Below are 17689 nucleotides of genomic sequence, written 5' to 3'. Positions count from 1 at the left end.
TTCAAGAATACTGTTAAATATTTTCTCGGAAATATGAATTTATAGGCCACCAATAAAGAGCAGAGGCCAATTTTAGATGAACAATAAGCACATTTCACTTTAATGCTGTTGTCCAGTTGTCCTAATCACCACTAAGCAATATATGACACCAGAAATCCAATTACATTTCATTTTGCATCAATCAATATGACAAATATATTACACCCTGAGAAGTAACTCCTCAAATCTTGTTTCCCAAACCAAGTTGTAGTGAACATCAGTGACACCAAACTATTATACAAATCTAGGAAAGTAATAACCAAATGATATTTCAAAGGAAAAATGAAAATAAAGAGAATAACAAATAAAATTCATAATCAGTTTTCTAAAAAATTTTTTTAAACATCAATGCAAAATTGTTTATACTTTGTAATCTATTTTTTATAAAGATAAATTGCCTGACATCATAGAAATAATTTAATTGGTCTTTACTACATATCTGAAGTATATTGTCAACAGAAATTCAACAAAAATGTTAACCCCTCTAGAAAAAAAATATTTTGAGGTACGAAATTTATTTTATAAAAGACATATATCATTCATTCAGACACTAAATGTGCTTATTTTAAGACTTCAAAATAGCCACTGAAAGTGTCACTGGAAGCATAAAATATTGACATATTTTTGACAGCCAGTAAGAAAACAATGTTTAAAAAATCAGGTACAACAAAGAGTGAATTTTAAAGAAGAAGGAAAACAACTTAATTCTCTCTGAAAATCACTTCTATACCTTTTGACTAAGATCAAGTTAGTATCTATTCTTAGCAGTTTACTATTTCCTGAATATACCAGTAAAATTAAAAAAGAAAAAAAATGTTTCCCATCACATCCAAAGTCACTACAGATTTTTTAAAAAGAAGACTTATAATGGTTGAATTCCATTTAGAGGACAGCATAGCAACCCACTCCAGTATTCTTGCCTGGACAAGAATCCCCATGGACAGAGGAGGCTGGCAGGCTACAACCCATGGGGTTGCAGAGTCAGACATGACTGGATGACTAAGCACAGAACAGCACAGCAAACTCCATTTAATTGAAAAATTCACAAAGAATCTTATTCTTAATCTTGAAAAATTAAAACATTGTGCTCGACATCAACCATTCTACAGTCATTTGGCATTTGAAGCAAACTGAAAAAATGAAAAAGCTTGAAAGTGGTTGCCTCATGAGCTGACCACAAATCAAAAAAATTGTTTCTTTGAAGAGTTACTTCTCTTCTCTTATGCAACAACAAAGAACCATTTCTCAATCGGATTGTAACATGTGACAAAAAGTGGATTTTATAGGACAACCGGTGATGACCAGCTCAGTGGTTGGATCATGTGAAAGTGAAAAATGAGAGTCGCTCAGTCATGTCTGACTCTTTGCAATCCGGTACTATACAGTCCATGGAATTCTCCAGCCCAGAATACTGGAGTGGGTGGCCTTTCCCTTCTCCAGGGGATCTTCCCAACCTATGGATTTACCCAGGTCTCCCACATTGCTGGTGGATTATTTACCAGCTGAGCCACAAGGGATCAAGAAGAAGCTTCAAAGTACTTTCCAAAGCCAAAGTTGCACCCAAAAAACATCATGGTCACTGTTTGGTTGTCTGCTGCTGGTCTGATCCACTATAGCTTTCTGAATCCTGGTGAAACTATTACAGCTGAGAAGTATGATCAGCAAATTGATGAGATGCACCAAAAACTGCAACACCTGCAGCCAGTACTGATCAACAGAAAGGGCCAAATTTTTCTCTAAGCAACGCCTGACCACACGGTGCACAACCAATGCTTCAAAAGTTGAATGAATTGGGATACAAAGTTTTGCCTTATCTGCCATATTCACCTGACCTCTCACCAACTAACTACTACTTCTTCAAGCATCTCAAAAACTTTTTTCAGGGAAAATGCTTCCACAACCAGCAAGATGCAGAAAATACTTCATCAAATCCTAAAGCATTGATTTTTATGCTACAGGAGTAAACTTATTTTGCTTTGGCAAACATGTGTTGATTGCAATGGTTCCTATTTTGATTAATAAAGATATGTTTGGGTCTAGTTATAATAGTTTAAAATTCACGGTCCAAAACCCCAATTATGTTTGCATCAACCTAATATCAGTTGCTCTAGAAATATCCCCTTTAGCTTTATCAGCATGTCTGCCTTTTTTAGAAAAGTATTTCATTTCATCTGAATATTGCTTCCTTCTTTCACTCTAGACTTAATCATTGACTTGTCATGGAACTTCTCATCAACAACAGTGAATACTAGAAGATAACTGTAATATCTTTCAAAATATAAAATAACAAGATTTTTTTCAACACAAACACTATAGCAACCCAATGATCAACTAAATCTCACCATTTCTCCGTCTATCTCCCAATTCCCTACCATCCTTTCTCATTCCTGCTACTGAGATTTCTTCCTAACTCTTCTACTTACTTCCATTGTAGCTCCTGTTTAGTTTGTCCTTCACAAAAGAGCCAGAGTAATTTTTTTAGAGTTTTAATTTTGAAATCCAAATCCAAATATGACCATCCCCTGCTGAACATAATTTAATGGCTTCTCACTGTACCGAGGATAAAGAGAAAATTCATTCCTACTCTCCATACTCTACAATGACTTGGCACCAACTTATTTCACTTAATCTCAGTCTCTCCCTCCCTTCCTCTGTGCCACAGGTGTGCTGCCCTCAAACTGTTAACTTTATCATGTTTATTCATGTTCCAAGAGTTTACACTATGTTGTTCAAGGAACAAATTCTTCAGTTTCTTCTTCAAATAGTAAATTTACATTTATCCTTCAGTTTCAGCTCAATAATCTCTTTCTCAAAAACAGCTTCCTCAGTCTTGTGAACTAGGCAACTGCTCCCCCATTGTACAGCTTAATGGTATTGAGAATCTCAGATATGAAGCTCTTAAACACAGCTGCAATTTTATATTGTTTTGTGTGTAACTAATTGGATTTTTTTGATATAGTATAATAAGTGCCATGAGAATAGAGGCCTTATTAATCATCATATTTTCAATGCTGCTGCCGCTGCCAAGTCACTTCAGTCATGTCCGACTCTGTGTGACCCCATGGACTGCAGCCTACCAGGCTTCTCTGTCCATGGGATTCTCCAGGCAAGAACATTGGAGTGGGTTGCCATTTCCTTCTCCAATGCATGAAAGTGGAAAGTGAAAGTGAAGGCACTCAGTCGTGTCTGACTCTTATCGACCCCATGGACTGCAGCCCACTAGGCTCCTCCATCCATGGGATTTTCTGGGCAACAGTACTGGAGTGGGGTGCCATTGCCTTCTCCCCATATTTTCAATACATAGCAGAAAAACTGAATAGACATTTTTTCAAAGAAGTCATACAAATGGTCAATAGGTACGTGAAAAGGTGCTCAACATCATTAATAATTACAGAAATGCAAATCAAAACTACAATAAGAGGCCACATCTACACTTAGAATGGCCATCATTAACAAGTCAGGAGACGGCAAACAGTGAGGATACAGAAAACAGAGAACATTTGTGCACAGTTGGTGGGAAGTAAACTGGCACCACTAATTTCTATATCAGTGAAAACTTATACAGGCTCCTCGACAAATTAAAAATAGAACCATGCTGCTGCTGCTGCTAAGTCGCTTCCGTTAGGTCCGACTCTGTGCAACCCTATAGACAGCAACCCACCAGGCTCCCCTGTCCCTGGGATTCTCCAGGCAAGAACACTGGAGTGGCTTGCCATTTCCTTCTCCAATGCATGAAAGTGAAAAGTGAAAGTGAAGTCGCTCAGTCGTTTCGACTCTTAGTGACCCCATGGACTGCAGCCTACCAGGCTCCTCCGTCCATGGGATTTTCCAGGCAAGAGTACTGGAGTGGGGTGCCATTGCCTTCTCTGAAAATAGAACCATAGGATCTAACAATTCCATTTCTGAGTGTTTATTCAAAGGAAATGAAAACAGGATCTCAAAATGTATCTGCACTCCCTTGTTCATTCCATCATTATTCTCAATAGCTAAGACATGGAAATAAGTGTCTGTAAACAGATGAATGGATAAAGATGAATGGATTATATATTATATATACATATATATATTAAAATTATCTGATCAGATCAGGTCAGTCGCTCAGTCATGTCCGACTCTTTGAGACCCCATGAATTGCAGCACGCCAGGCCTCCCTGTCCATCACCAACTCCCCGAGTTCACTCAGACACACGTCCATCGAGTCCGTGATGCCATCCAGCCATCTCATCCTCTGTCCTCCCCTTCTCCTCCTGCCCCCAATCCCTCCCAGCATCAGAGTCTTTTCCAATGAGTCAACTCTTCGCATGAGGTGGCCAAAGTACTGGAGTTTCAGCTTTAGCATCATTCCTTCCAAAGAACACCCAGGGCTAATCTCCTTCAGAATGGACTGGTTGGATCTCCTTGCAGTCCAATGGACTCTCAAAAGTCTTCTCCAACACCACAGTTCAAAAGCATCAATACTTCAGCACTCAGCCTTCTTCACAGTTCAACTCTCACATCCATACATGACCACAGGAAAAACCATAGCCTTGACTAGACGGACCTTTGTTGGCAAAGTAATGTCTCTGCTTTTGAATATGCTATCTAGGTTGGTCATAACTTTCCTTCCAAGGAGTAAGTGTCTTTTAATTTCATGGCTGCAGTCACAATATGTAGTGATTTTGGAGCCCAGAAAAATAAAGTCTGGCACTGTTTCCCCATCTATTTCCCATGAAGTGATGGGACTGGATGCCATGATCTTCGTTTTCTGAATGTTGAGCTTTAAGCCAACTTTTTCACTCTCCTCTTTCACTTTCATCAAGAGGCTTTTGAGTTCCTCTTCACTTTCTGCCATAAGGGTGGTGCCATCTGCATATCTGAGATTATTGATATTTCTCCTGGCAATCTTGATTCCAGCTTGTGTTTCTTCCAGTCCAGCGTTTCTCATGATGTACTCTGTGTATAAGTTAAATAAACAGGGTGACAATATACAGCCTTGATGAACTCCTTTTCCTATTTGGAACCAGTCTGTTGTTCCATGTCCAGTTCTAACTGTTGCTTCCTGACCTGCATACAAATTTCTCTCTCTCTCTCTCTCTCTCTCTCTATATATATATATATATATATATATATATACACATAATGGAATATTATTCAGCCATGAGAAGAAAGGATATCCTGACTTTTGCAGCAATGTGGGTGAACACTGAGGAACTTAGATTATGTCAAATGAAATAGCCAGACAGAGAAAGACAAAAATTGTATGATTCATTTATGAATGGGTTCACAAAAACCAAACTCATAGAAACAGGGACTAGAATGGTCATTACCAGGGGATAGAGGTGGGGAAAAAAGAAAGAAGTTGGTTGAAGAGTACAAGCTTCCAGCTAAAAGATGAGTAAATTCTAGGGATTTAATGTACAGCATAGTGATTATTGTTGATACTATTGTGTTGTATACTGGAAAGTTGCAAAGAGTGTAAAGCTTAGGAAACCAGGTGTAGAAGTGGCATATATCATTTTCACCCATATTACAGTGACCAGAATGTAGGCACATCATCTCACTCAACCTCAAGAAAGTCTTGGAATATTTCTGTACCAAGAGAAGAAGTACAGTTGATTATCTAGGCACATAGCACCATTTCTACTGCTCAAGATAATCAACTTTTCATTTTGGGTGTGTTTTTATAAGGAGCTTTTTGTGGCTTTAAATCATGGTGGTGGTGGTTTAGTTGCTAAGTCGTGTCCGATTCTTGTGACCCCATGGACTGTAGCCTGCCAGGCTCCTCTGTCCATGGGATTTTCCAGGCAAGAATACTGGAGTGGGTTGCCATTCCTTTAAATCATACATTCTAGTTAAAATGCACTTCAGTGTAAGCACTCTTCTAGAGGATCTGAATAACTTACTGATAGGAATGTAATAATTTTTTGATAATATATGGGCTATTCTGATACTTTATCTCTAAAGAGATACCACTTATCCTTTCTACAAATTTACACAATAGAATTAGAGAAAATGCACGTCAAATTTGAAACAGGTCTACTTCCCCTAGTCTATACAGAAAAACCCCAGGTTGAAGTAACCCTTTTGAAAAACTACCTGGGCCAAGTTTTTAAAGTTATGTCCAATAGTACTATTTACACTTTTTAAACAAATTGAAAAAGGCTTTATCTATGCACCCAGATATAGATTACATTGATCGATCAAGCACTTCCCTTCTTTTTGAAAGCAAGTAACTCACAGATCATAAAATGTTTAATGAAATGATGTTTTTCAGTTTTGGGGGTGGTTGCTATTTAGTTGGAGAAGGAAATGGCAACCCACTCCACTACTCATGCCTGGAAAATCCCATGGATGGAGGAGCCTGGTAGGCTACAGTCCATGGGTTCACATAGCCAGACATGACTGAATGACGTCACTTTTTCACTATTTAACATGCCCTATTTACTTTGTCCATGCATTATTTTTGGCAGAAGTTCATATGCAGGAGGCAGTTTCTTATATCTTGGATATAAATCAAGCAAAATGGAGAATTCACCTTTTATGCTGAAAATTCTATTTGCAGATTTTATACATTGATAGCACAGCTATTCTAATTATAGGAACACTATTTTCTAGAATTTAGCATAAGCTTCCAAGAAGCCTAAAATATTCAGATCTTTGTCCCAAGTCTTAACTTCCTTTGTCTGTGCAATGGTAGACTCACTGGAATACCTAACGCTGAAGAATGACTTCAGCAATACCCACGGAATAATTTATGAAGTTACCATTCCTTTTGGGCCTCGTGTCTAACCAGCAAAATGATCTTCCTAGCTCTTTTTCCTCTAGGCCATTTCCTAAGGTGGCAGAATGGCTCTATTATTGTTTTACTGTAGCTATTTTAGAAAAAAATCTAGGCCCTCAGGATCTCATTCAAACTTTTGTTCCCAAGTACTTTAGGTGAAATCAAATATCATGAAATATTTACAATTTGTACTTAACTCTGAAAGAACACTTTGGAAGGGGACTAGGGATATAAAGACCGGAGATAAGAGAGCGTAGCGTTATAACAACGGTTCTGAAAGTTTTATGCTCTGTTTGGCAAAAATTATCTGTGTAGATTAGATACTCGCTTTCGGCACTTTCAAGTCATGCTCTTTTTCGGGATCTGATGGCCCATAGCTGGATGGTTCCTGGTGCCAGTAGGCATTTCTGTTGTTGTTTCTATTTGGAGGACAATTCAGGAAAAGAGAGTTGATAACAATCAGAGAAAGCCCTGTTGAATTGGAGCTGGTACACATTCTGTTTGTGGCTCCCTATGGAAATGTTTATGTTGAAATAATCTTTAGGAGGGAGAAAAAGAGAATGGTGCATGTATGCCACCCTCATGAAATAAGAATATGGTGAGCTCACTACCGCATTGTCAGATTATGATAGAGTCCAAATATAAATAATTGTAACATCAAAAAACTTAGACGTCACTTAGGAGAATTACTTAGACATCACTGAGCAAGGCATACAATTTTTTTTAAATGATGAGGAGTTAGAGATCATGCTTATATGCATTCTAGAGATTTTGAAAAATACATAATATATACTCAAAAGAACCCTGTATGGGTATACACAGACTAATCCTACTCTCACTTTAGCTATTAATTTTATTTTAATATCTCTGAATTCTCATTATGTTCAAACTAAGTTCCATCAAGTTCCAAAACTAAGATTCTGGAATGTTTTATTTCAACACACTATAGATCAGAATTACATAACAGCAATATTATGTGAGCCACAAGTCCAAACCACGTATGTGATTAAACTTTTTAGCAGACATATTAAAGAAAGTGAAAAGAAACAGGGGAAAACAGTTTTGTTAATAGATTTTACTTCATTTAATAGATTCAAAATATTATCATTTCAACATATAATCAATATTTTAAAGTATCAATATGATACTTTAAACCATTCAGTCTTAAAGTTGTATTTTTTAGACAAAAACATCTCATTTCACACTAGCCACACTTTAAGAACTCAATAACCACACCTGGCTATTGGTTATGATATCAGACAGGATGACTGTATAACATCTGGTATCTTTAGTTTTGAAAAGAAAAAGTCTTTATCATTTAGTAGCAATATGAATGGATCAGGAACATCAAATTTAGTGGTTTCATTTACACAGATTTCAAAGTTCTCACAATTTCTTTGTAATATATTTCAATGTAACATACTGTGATTGTAATATGATTCATTGTAATATATTTTTATTTTATTTGTATTGCAATGTATTTGTATTATATTGTATTGCATTTGTATATACAATGCAAATATATTTTCATTGCAGTATATTTCAGGAACACACATTGCATTTTATAATTGGTCATTCCTTTTTCTTTTTAAGAATATTTTCTGCAAACCTGGGATTTTATAGATGTGAAGCACAATTTCCAAATACTGTTATTTCTTTTCTTAGGAATACGAACACTTTCGATGTGAGGCTTTGCAGACTAAACATTGTATATGATAACTTGTCTCATAAGGTATGTATATTGATAGAAAAATAACAAAAAATATATGATCTGATGAAACTGCTAGTATTTAAAACTATATTCCTGGGAGAAAACCTAGTAGATAGGTTTTCTATCTAGTAGACAGATAATACCTAGTAGACCAGGTATTATTTCTCCTTCAACTGATATTTACCAAGAAGAATAGGAACAGAAAAAGTAGGAGAATGAAAAAAAAGAAAAGCAGGAGGAGGGGGGCAAAGAAGAAGGAGGGAGAGGAGGAGAAGAAGAGAAATAATAATAACACTGTTCAACAGGAGCAAAGAGGAGGAGACAGAAGAGATGGAGAGGGGCAGGCAGAAAGGAAGAGAAAGAAAACCATCAAAGGTACATGCCTTTGACCAGGAATGAATTTGACAATATTTCACTGACAAAATGTCATTTATGAAGGGACCTCATTTCTTTCAGTCGATCCACAGTTACTACACTTTCAACACCTGGAAGAAGGCATGGCTTTTTTTTTTTTTTTCCGGCCTGCACCTCACATCATGTGGGATCTTACTTCCCTGACCAGGGATTGAACCAGAACCTCCTGCAGTGGAGACTCAAGGTCTTAAACTGGACTGCCAGGGAAGCCCCTGAAGAGGGTATGGCTCTTGCTGAGAGCAACTGCCAACAAAAAGGACAGGTAGCTGGAGCTAGGAAAGATTTTGAGATACGCACACACTGAGAAATTCCCTCTGCTGCATTCTGACAGATGTTATCTGCTTAAATACTTCCTATCAACAAGAATTGACTACCTCTGAGGCAGCACATTTTCTTTATAGACTATGGCATTCACTGGAAAATTCCCTCATGAGGCCGCAGTTGATCATTCACGGGTTCATTGTGCTGGGCTGTCCTCTGGGGATAACATAAATCTGCCCATCTACCTTATAAAATAATCCTGAAAATATTTTAAAATGATTTTCTTGTTATCACAATCAATTTATTTATTTCTTCCTTCTCATAAAACATATTTTTAGCTCCCTTGCCATGTTAATTTTTGTATTTTAAACGTGCATTTGGTGAATGCTATTTTTAAATGTTTTGCTTAGAGCTAAATATTCTAGATACAGTCAGTGATAAATTTATTGGATCATAATTTTTCATGATCTGGGAATTATAAATCTATTAAAGAGGGCTAAGAATAGACTTACCATTTTATTAACCACATAATAAATTCAGCTTATTCATTACAGATATTTGTTGAAATGCTACCATGTATTGGCGTAAATGTTGTGGTGTCTCAGTGGTAAAAAAAAATCTGCCTGCTAATGCAGGAGTCACAGGATATGCAGGTTTGATCCCCAGGTTGGGAAGATCCTCTGGAGGAGGAAATGGAAGCCCATTTCAGTATTCTTCCCCAGAGAACCCCATGGACAGAGGAGCCTGGAGGGCTACAGTCCAAAGGGTTGCAAAGAGTCAGACACAACTGAAAAAGTTGTGTTTATAAAATGAATAAGACACAGTCTCTTCTTGGAGTAGCTTCTGATCCAATGGGACAGATAGCAACTAGTATAGACTCACGGAGGTGAAGATGCAGAGGAGAAAGGTGCAGCTTAGTCTGGAAAAAACTGTACGTATTAGACTGGTCAAAATGTTCATCCACGTTTTTCTGTAACATCTTATGGAAACATTTGAACAAACTTTGAATTTTTATGGCTAACTCAATATATTATTTGAGCAATTAAAATCATTATACTTTTCCATCTGTAATGCCACCAAGCCAGATTGCTTTGGCCCACAGTATATTATAATTTGTACAAAGTAAAGTATTCACATGAATCTATGTGAAGAAATTTACATTTATTCTAGTGAAAATTCATCTTTGTTCATTCATTTCCAACATAGTTTGGAATGTGAATTTTGTCAGACATCTTTTTGGATTTTTCTATCTGCAGAGTGGGTACCATGTGTTTCACTCAAGTCATGGATACAATTCTCACAAAGTACTAAGAGACGGCACACACATCTGTGAAGCTACATGATGGGTTTCTCAACCAGTTCATACTTTTATCATCTTATTCACAAGGATAGACTAGAATGCTGTATCCAAATATTTCTGAAAATAACATAATAATTATGCCATTCCTCTGTACCAAGCAATCACATGTAAAGTGGATTTGGTTTGCTGTCAATCTTCTTAATGAATCTATGCTCATTCTTAAGAATGACTGGCAGAAACTATGTTAGCTGGCTATGAAGTCCTAAGGCTTAACTCAGAGAGGTGACTGCCCTTTACTGTCTTCTCTATGTAATTATAAATGCAGAAAGAAGCAAGATTTTAATATAATATATAATAGATATATAATACAGTCAATTGTATATGTATTTATATTTACTGTTATATAGAGAGAACATTAATAAAATAATTTACTTCAGTCTCCAAACAGTGACTCCCAGCTATGGGAACAATAGCCACATCCAAAAGAAAAAAAAAAAGAGAATATGTTTTCATGGCTAAAACAGGGGATTAGGAGGTATTTTCCTATCAAAAAATGGTTATATAATGGTCAGATGTATGGAGAATAGTTCAGTTAACACAATATTTTAGAAATATGATAGGTTAAAAGACTTTTCAGAGCTGGTCAGGGAGTTTCACTGCAATTTATAGCATTATTTCAAAGAAAAAATGGGTTTTAAAATCCCAATAATGGATTTTTCAAACTAACTCTTTAAAACACAACCCAATTACAGGTCTAAATGGCCTGAAGTGTAGTTTCAGTTTCACAAAAATCCAAATGTATGTGTGGATATGTATTATGAATATTTGCTTTAAATAAATTTCTATAAAACACAGAAATAAGTGAACTTTGTACCTTTATTGGTATACATAAAAGCTGGTAAAGATAAACATAATTGCAGTTCAGAAAGATTACTATTTTCACCCAAACTACACATTTGAATTTATTTTCAGTCTTATCCATAATATAAAACAAACTTTGATTATTTAGAAATTATCACTGATAAAAGATAATTTTCATTATACATTGGGATATCATGACCATTACTTTCAAAGTGAAGTGAAGTGAAGTCGCTCAGTCGTGTCCGACACTTTGCGACCCCGTGGACCATAGCCTACCAGGCTCCTCCCTCCATGGGATTCTCCAGGCAAGAATACTGGAGTGGGTTGCCATTTCCCTCTCCAGGGGATCTTCCTGACCCAGGGATTGAACCCAGGTCTCCCTCATTCCAGATTTCATGTCTTCCACCCATTTTAAAAGAAAATGAAAGTGAAAGTCATTCAGTCTTTGCGATCCTGTGAACTATAGAGCCCATGGAATTCTCCAGGCCAGAATGCCGGAGTGGGTAGGCTTTCCCTTCTCCAGGGGATCTTCCCAACCCAGGGATGAAACCCAGGTCTCCCACATTGCAGGCGGATTCTTTACCAACTGAGCTATCAGGGAAGACCACCCATTTTAATGATACTTTAAAAAGGAAAATACAGATAAATTTTAGGGCTGCTTAACAACTAATAAATTATGTTAAGTTCACCCAAGTTAGCACTGGGATTCCCAGGTGATGCTAGTATTAAAGAACCACCTGCCAATGCAGTAGACATAAGAGACTTGGGTTCAATTCCTGGGTCAGGAAGATCCCTTGGAGGAGGCTATGGCAACCCACTCCACTATCATTGCTTGGAGAATCCCATGGACAAAGGACCCTGGCAGGCTACAGTTCATAGGGTCTCAAAGAGTCAGGCATGACTGAAGTGACTTAGCATGCAAATAAGTTAGCACTAATTTAAACTACCTCTAGATGAAGTAAGGTATAAGATAATCTTTCTGCCACATACAAAATATAACTAAGCAGTTTTAATGTTTTAATAACATGATACTGAGTATAAATATATTAAATGTATAGATTTTTGATTCCTTTGAGGAAATTTTCTTATGCAACATTAAAAAAACAGTTGTGCTTCTTTCTATAATTATTAATAGCAGTAATTACTGAATATTTCTGTATGCCTGACTCTGTGTAGTGCTATCCATCCTATTTTTCTTATTAAATCATCAGAACAAAACTATAGGTAAGGATCATTATTCCCATTTTACAGATGAGATTGTGGCTCAGGACACCATTTTCCAAGATCACATAACTAGAAGGAACAGAGTGAAGATCTGATCCTGTTTCTCCTTGATTCCAAAGCCTTTGTACTTAATCACGATGATATACTACTACTTTTTAAAAATAGCATTTGGTGAGAGGAAGAATTTCATTATAGTAGTTATGATAATTACCTGATTGTTACTCTGACATGTAGCTACATTAGTAGAAAGGGTTTTTGTCACTTTTTTAGCACTAGGCACTTAGAATTTGCATGCTAGGGTCAAAAGGCATTTCACAGATAGAAGTTATAATAACTTAATGACTGAGTCCATAGAGGAAAAGTATTTTGATCACTTCTCTTAGCCCGTGACAGCTGTTCTTTTCTCAGTTATCTCTACTTTTCTAAGCCCTCTGACAGGCACTTGCCCATCTCTAATTCCCATTAGGAGCACTAGTGGCATTGCAGTTTTTCAAGATTTTTCAAGTCTCCCGGATTCTATGCATGACATATGGTTTCGGTAGGGAACTACTGATTGCACGGTGAAGGCTGTTATTTCTTCCACTTTTCACGGCTCTGCTCACAGCATGCTGGCAGCTGAGCTGCGAATAGGATTTTAAGGTTCAGCATGAGATCCAGGAGCCCTGAAACAACAACAATAATAAAAGTGGGCTCTGGTTTTGTGCTGGAGGCAAGTTCTGCTTTCTGTATTCAGAACTTTTTGAAGGGGAGCATTGGAAGTCAAAAAGACAGGAAATGAAAATGTTACCCAGACCCCAGCTTCTACAAGGAAAAACTCTTGCTTCTTTGAAATTGGAATTTTTTCTAGGTACTGATGTAAGCAAACTACAATACAGCTTTATTTCCTTTTCTGTGATGTGAAATGCCACAATCTCAGCCAAAGTTTTAAGAAATGCCATGACACACATAAAAACAGTCAATTATGTTGCTGAAATAATCCAGGCACATTTTTCTCTCCAGAAACACTCTGCTATATTTTACATGAGCAATGACTACAAATACATGTGTCAGAAGTCCTCCCCAGTGTGAACCCTGGGTCTTGCGACATCGATGGATTAACGCTTGTAACCTTCAGTTCTAATTGGAATAAAGTCCATGTCTGCCTTAAAAAAAAAAAAAAAAAAGCCCTGAAAATCAGTGTGCTTTTAACAACAAAGGCCAAATTCTTTATTGTTACATGAACATGAGAAGGTTCATGTAGGTCTTTATTTCTTTTGGCTGCATGAAATAATCTTACTCATTTAAGGTGCAACACTGACACTTACAAAAAACCCAAAATGATCAAAAGAAGTAAATTCTTGATGACTGGGCCTACAGCTAAGGTAGAAACAATTTCCAATTCCCAAATATGTGTGATATAAAGAGGAGCAGGGTGAGGCTAGGCTACTACCAGCTTTGTTAGCAGTAAGTAGCCTAAGAAGTCTAAGTCTTAGACCTACTAAGAGGTGTAAGAGGTAGATGACCAAGTGAAAAAAAACCTGGAGTCATACGCTGTGAGGTCTCATTATGTGTTTGCTACTTACAAGTTTTTTGATATGAGATAGGCTTCTTCAATTTTCTGAAGTATAGCTTTCTCATTCATAACTTAGGGCTTAAAAGTATTTGTCTTATCTTGGGAAATAACTGAATGAATCTCTCATATTTCTGCACATCTTTTGAGCAAAGGCAATGGCACTTGTGTTCTGGATTACCTTTCTGGGAATGTTTGTATAGCAAATAACATTTGAAGTTTAAAAAACCTCTATGGAGAAGAGACAAGAATTATTTGCGGCCCAGGATAATAAAGATAAGGTCTTCCAGTGGGGCAAATGGTGAAGAGTTTTGCCAGCAGCTTTTTTTTTTTTTCCTGAACCTTAGGGTTCTTCTCCTGTAATGCAAGCAACTGAATGTGATGCCACCTGGCCCTAGCTGCATTGCCCTAGGAACTGGGGCTCAAGAAATGGACACGAGTGATGTTACTCTGGCAAATGCTATTATTTGAGTGTTATACTGACCTTTGCCTCTGAGCCAGAACCTATGGCCAGTATGCATGAAACTATGGAAGATAAACATGTTAGCTTGTAAATGGAGTGAAATCTCAGACCTTTCATAGTTCTTGACATTCATAAAATTTCTATGAATAATTAAAAATGAAAATATTTGGAAAGATGTAATAAAATGTCTTATAAAATAGTCAATTAATTAACCAAGATTAACTTTATTCATTAATTAAAATCAATTAACTAAGATTCAATTAATCTAGGTTATCATTATCAATATGATGATTAACAGTGATTTTTGTCTTGAGTACTTTGTTATTCCAAAATACAAATGAAATAATACATATGTACAGAAATTTTCTAGAAAAATAGACTGAGTTGTATGTTTAAATCAAGAAACATTATTAAACATATTTGATACAAGTTATCAAATAAAGCCAAAGTAAGCAATTTGCAGTCTAAAGAATGAAAAAAAATGCAAACTATCTATCTGATAAGGAATTAATATTCAGAATATATAAGGAACTCATAATCCGGTAGCAAAAATATCTGATTTAAAAATGTATATATATATATATATGTATTATATATATATACATACTTAAAAATTATCTGCCCTCCAAAGTCCTACATTCTAGTTTGAGAAATAGGATCCAAACCTATGAAAAATTATGTAACACTATAAAATTAAACCTACAATCATGAAGAAAGTTGATGTCATAAAACAGTTTGGCAATAATTTGCCAAATAAGTGATATAAATTGTGCTTTGGAATTTAAAAAAAAAGAGAAATTTGAATGCTTGCTATTCCCAAAGTCTCCCTTTATGGGAGATATTTCCTTATGTAAGATATCCTACTTATTACCAGAATCTTATTATCTTGGCCATGGATGTTTAAAAACCTATGATACTTGAGTCAAAGTCTTATGGGTCCTACCTAGAACAGTACCTCAAATTACTGCATTCTTGATGGTTATATATGAATTCAATCAAATATTCTTTCTGAAGGAATTTAATTATTATATGAGAGAGTTAGTATCTAAAAGAATCATACAAAATAGAAGAGATACATAAATAAAGAAATAAGTAGAAATAATGATTCAGGAAATCCAGAAATCAGAGGCATGATGTTGAAAAAAATTGGTAAGAGTCTAAAAGAAACAGAGACAAGACAATGGTGGGACATTAAATTAGGACATCCCTTTCTCAGGACACAAACCAACAAAATTGCTGCTTTTGTTATCTGAGATCATCCCAGGCTGAGTTGTTGCCTTTGCATGCAGAAAGTATCAGTTACCAATGAGCTCTTGCTTGAATCTACTGGGGTTTGTTTCCGCCTCTTTTACCTGCCCATTAACTCTTACAAAGTCCTCATTAATGAAAGGAATTTGAATTACCAGTCGGTAACAATTTGAAAAAGTCTAACACATGGATGCTGGGAATAGCAAAGCCCTCAAAAGACTTCCCATGCAGGACATAAGCCCCGAATAAGCAAAAACATGCCCAGAGGACAATGAGGAGACCCATCTGTTTAGAACAGAGCTTCGGAGCAGATACAGCTCTGTACCCATATAATGAAGAGTCTTAAGAGCAAGCCTAAGAAGCCCAAATATTATTCAGTTTATAATTAAAAATATATGTGCTACTTTTTATGCAGGGAAAAAAAAAGATCAAAGTCTGCTCATCAGTATGAGAGAAGGGGCACTAACTTCATGCAGATCCATGAATAATAGTGATGATGCAGACAAGCTACTCTGAACCCCGAAAGGCAGAAGGTAGCCCAGGTTCACTTCACACTAAAAATAGTGTCTTCTTTCCCTCCTCACTTCCCCTTCTCCTAGGTTTTATATTAATAGTATCTTCTTTCCTCTCCCTTCCTCTGCATACTCACTCATACATGTTCCTCATCCCCTCACACCCTCAAATGTACAAATGAAGACACTTTCAATTTAAGTTTCCTAGTGTTCCCTAGTGTCCGTTTATATAATGCTAACAATTTTATATTTCTTTCTCTTAAACTCATTTAAATTGAGCTGCTTTTTAATTTTATATGTCCTTTGATCAAAGCTTCTGCTGTAAAAGTTTCTGTGGCTCCCCCAGGCTTACCTGGGCACTCTTTAATTTTTAAAAGCTGCTTCCATACTCCCATCATTTCTTTGCTTTAATATAATTTCCCCATCTGTCTCATCTGCTAATCTATAAACTGTTTTAGGTTAAAATTGTTTTTTAATCATCTCTATGTTCTCAGAAACTGGCACAGTGCCTGCCAAATTAAAGGTACTACTACCTTTTGAATAAATGAATTAAATCTTTCACCTCTAGTTTAGCATAAAATTTAAGATATTCACATGTAGTAATCTATAAGAGGTGATGTCATTTGCCAGAATCAATAATCATTGTCATTTTGCTTCTGTTACATTAAATGAAATTGCACTGGAGAGTATTGTTCCTTCTTGATTTATCTCTTCCCACGTGCCACTCTCACAGCAGTTGGAGTAGTACAAGAGATTTATGTCTTTTCCAAAGGCATAAAAATTAATCTGATTTTTAATTATTTTTCCCAATAGCATATAAGCTTCCATTTAGTTTCTACTTAGGATCAATATTGATTTAAGTTCCTTTAGTAGTTTCACCTTTTTAAAAACAAGCCATGTCATAGTCAACCTCATAAAATTATGCCCTACTGCTCATTAATATTAATCACAGGCATTAAATTTAATTTTCTCATTGGGGTTTAGGAAGGTATAGAAATAAGCAGGAGACACAATCCTTCTTCCCTGAATCAAATTGAGATGATTCCTAGCGGTCAGCACGGTTCACAGCCAAGTGCAAAGTATATTCTATTCTATTCCTAACAAACAAATTCTGAGCATGTTCAATCTTACTGTTTACCATGGAGTGTAGTTGTATGCCTTAACTAAATCTTTGGAAGGGCTAGGATGGTTTTAATACAAGAATAAGGACACTTTGTTATCTTTTCATATGTAAGAACAGCCTGATGTTCAGTGTTCCACTGTGCAGTAGAAGATGTAGAAGAATCAATCTGCCATAAGGCAATCATTGTGGACCCAAATGGCAAACCTGTAGTGTTCTTGCACCGA

The sequence above is a fragment of the Bos javanicus genome, chromosome 9, assembly GCF_032452875.1.
Source record: "Bos javanicus breed banteng chromosome 9, ARS-OSU_banteng_1.0, whole genome shotgun sequence".
NCBI classification, from domain to species: domain Eukaryota; kingdom Metazoa; phylum Chordata; class Mammalia; order Artiodactyla; family Bovidae; genus Bos; species Bos javanicus.
This window is presented reverse-complemented; position numbering follows the sequence as displayed.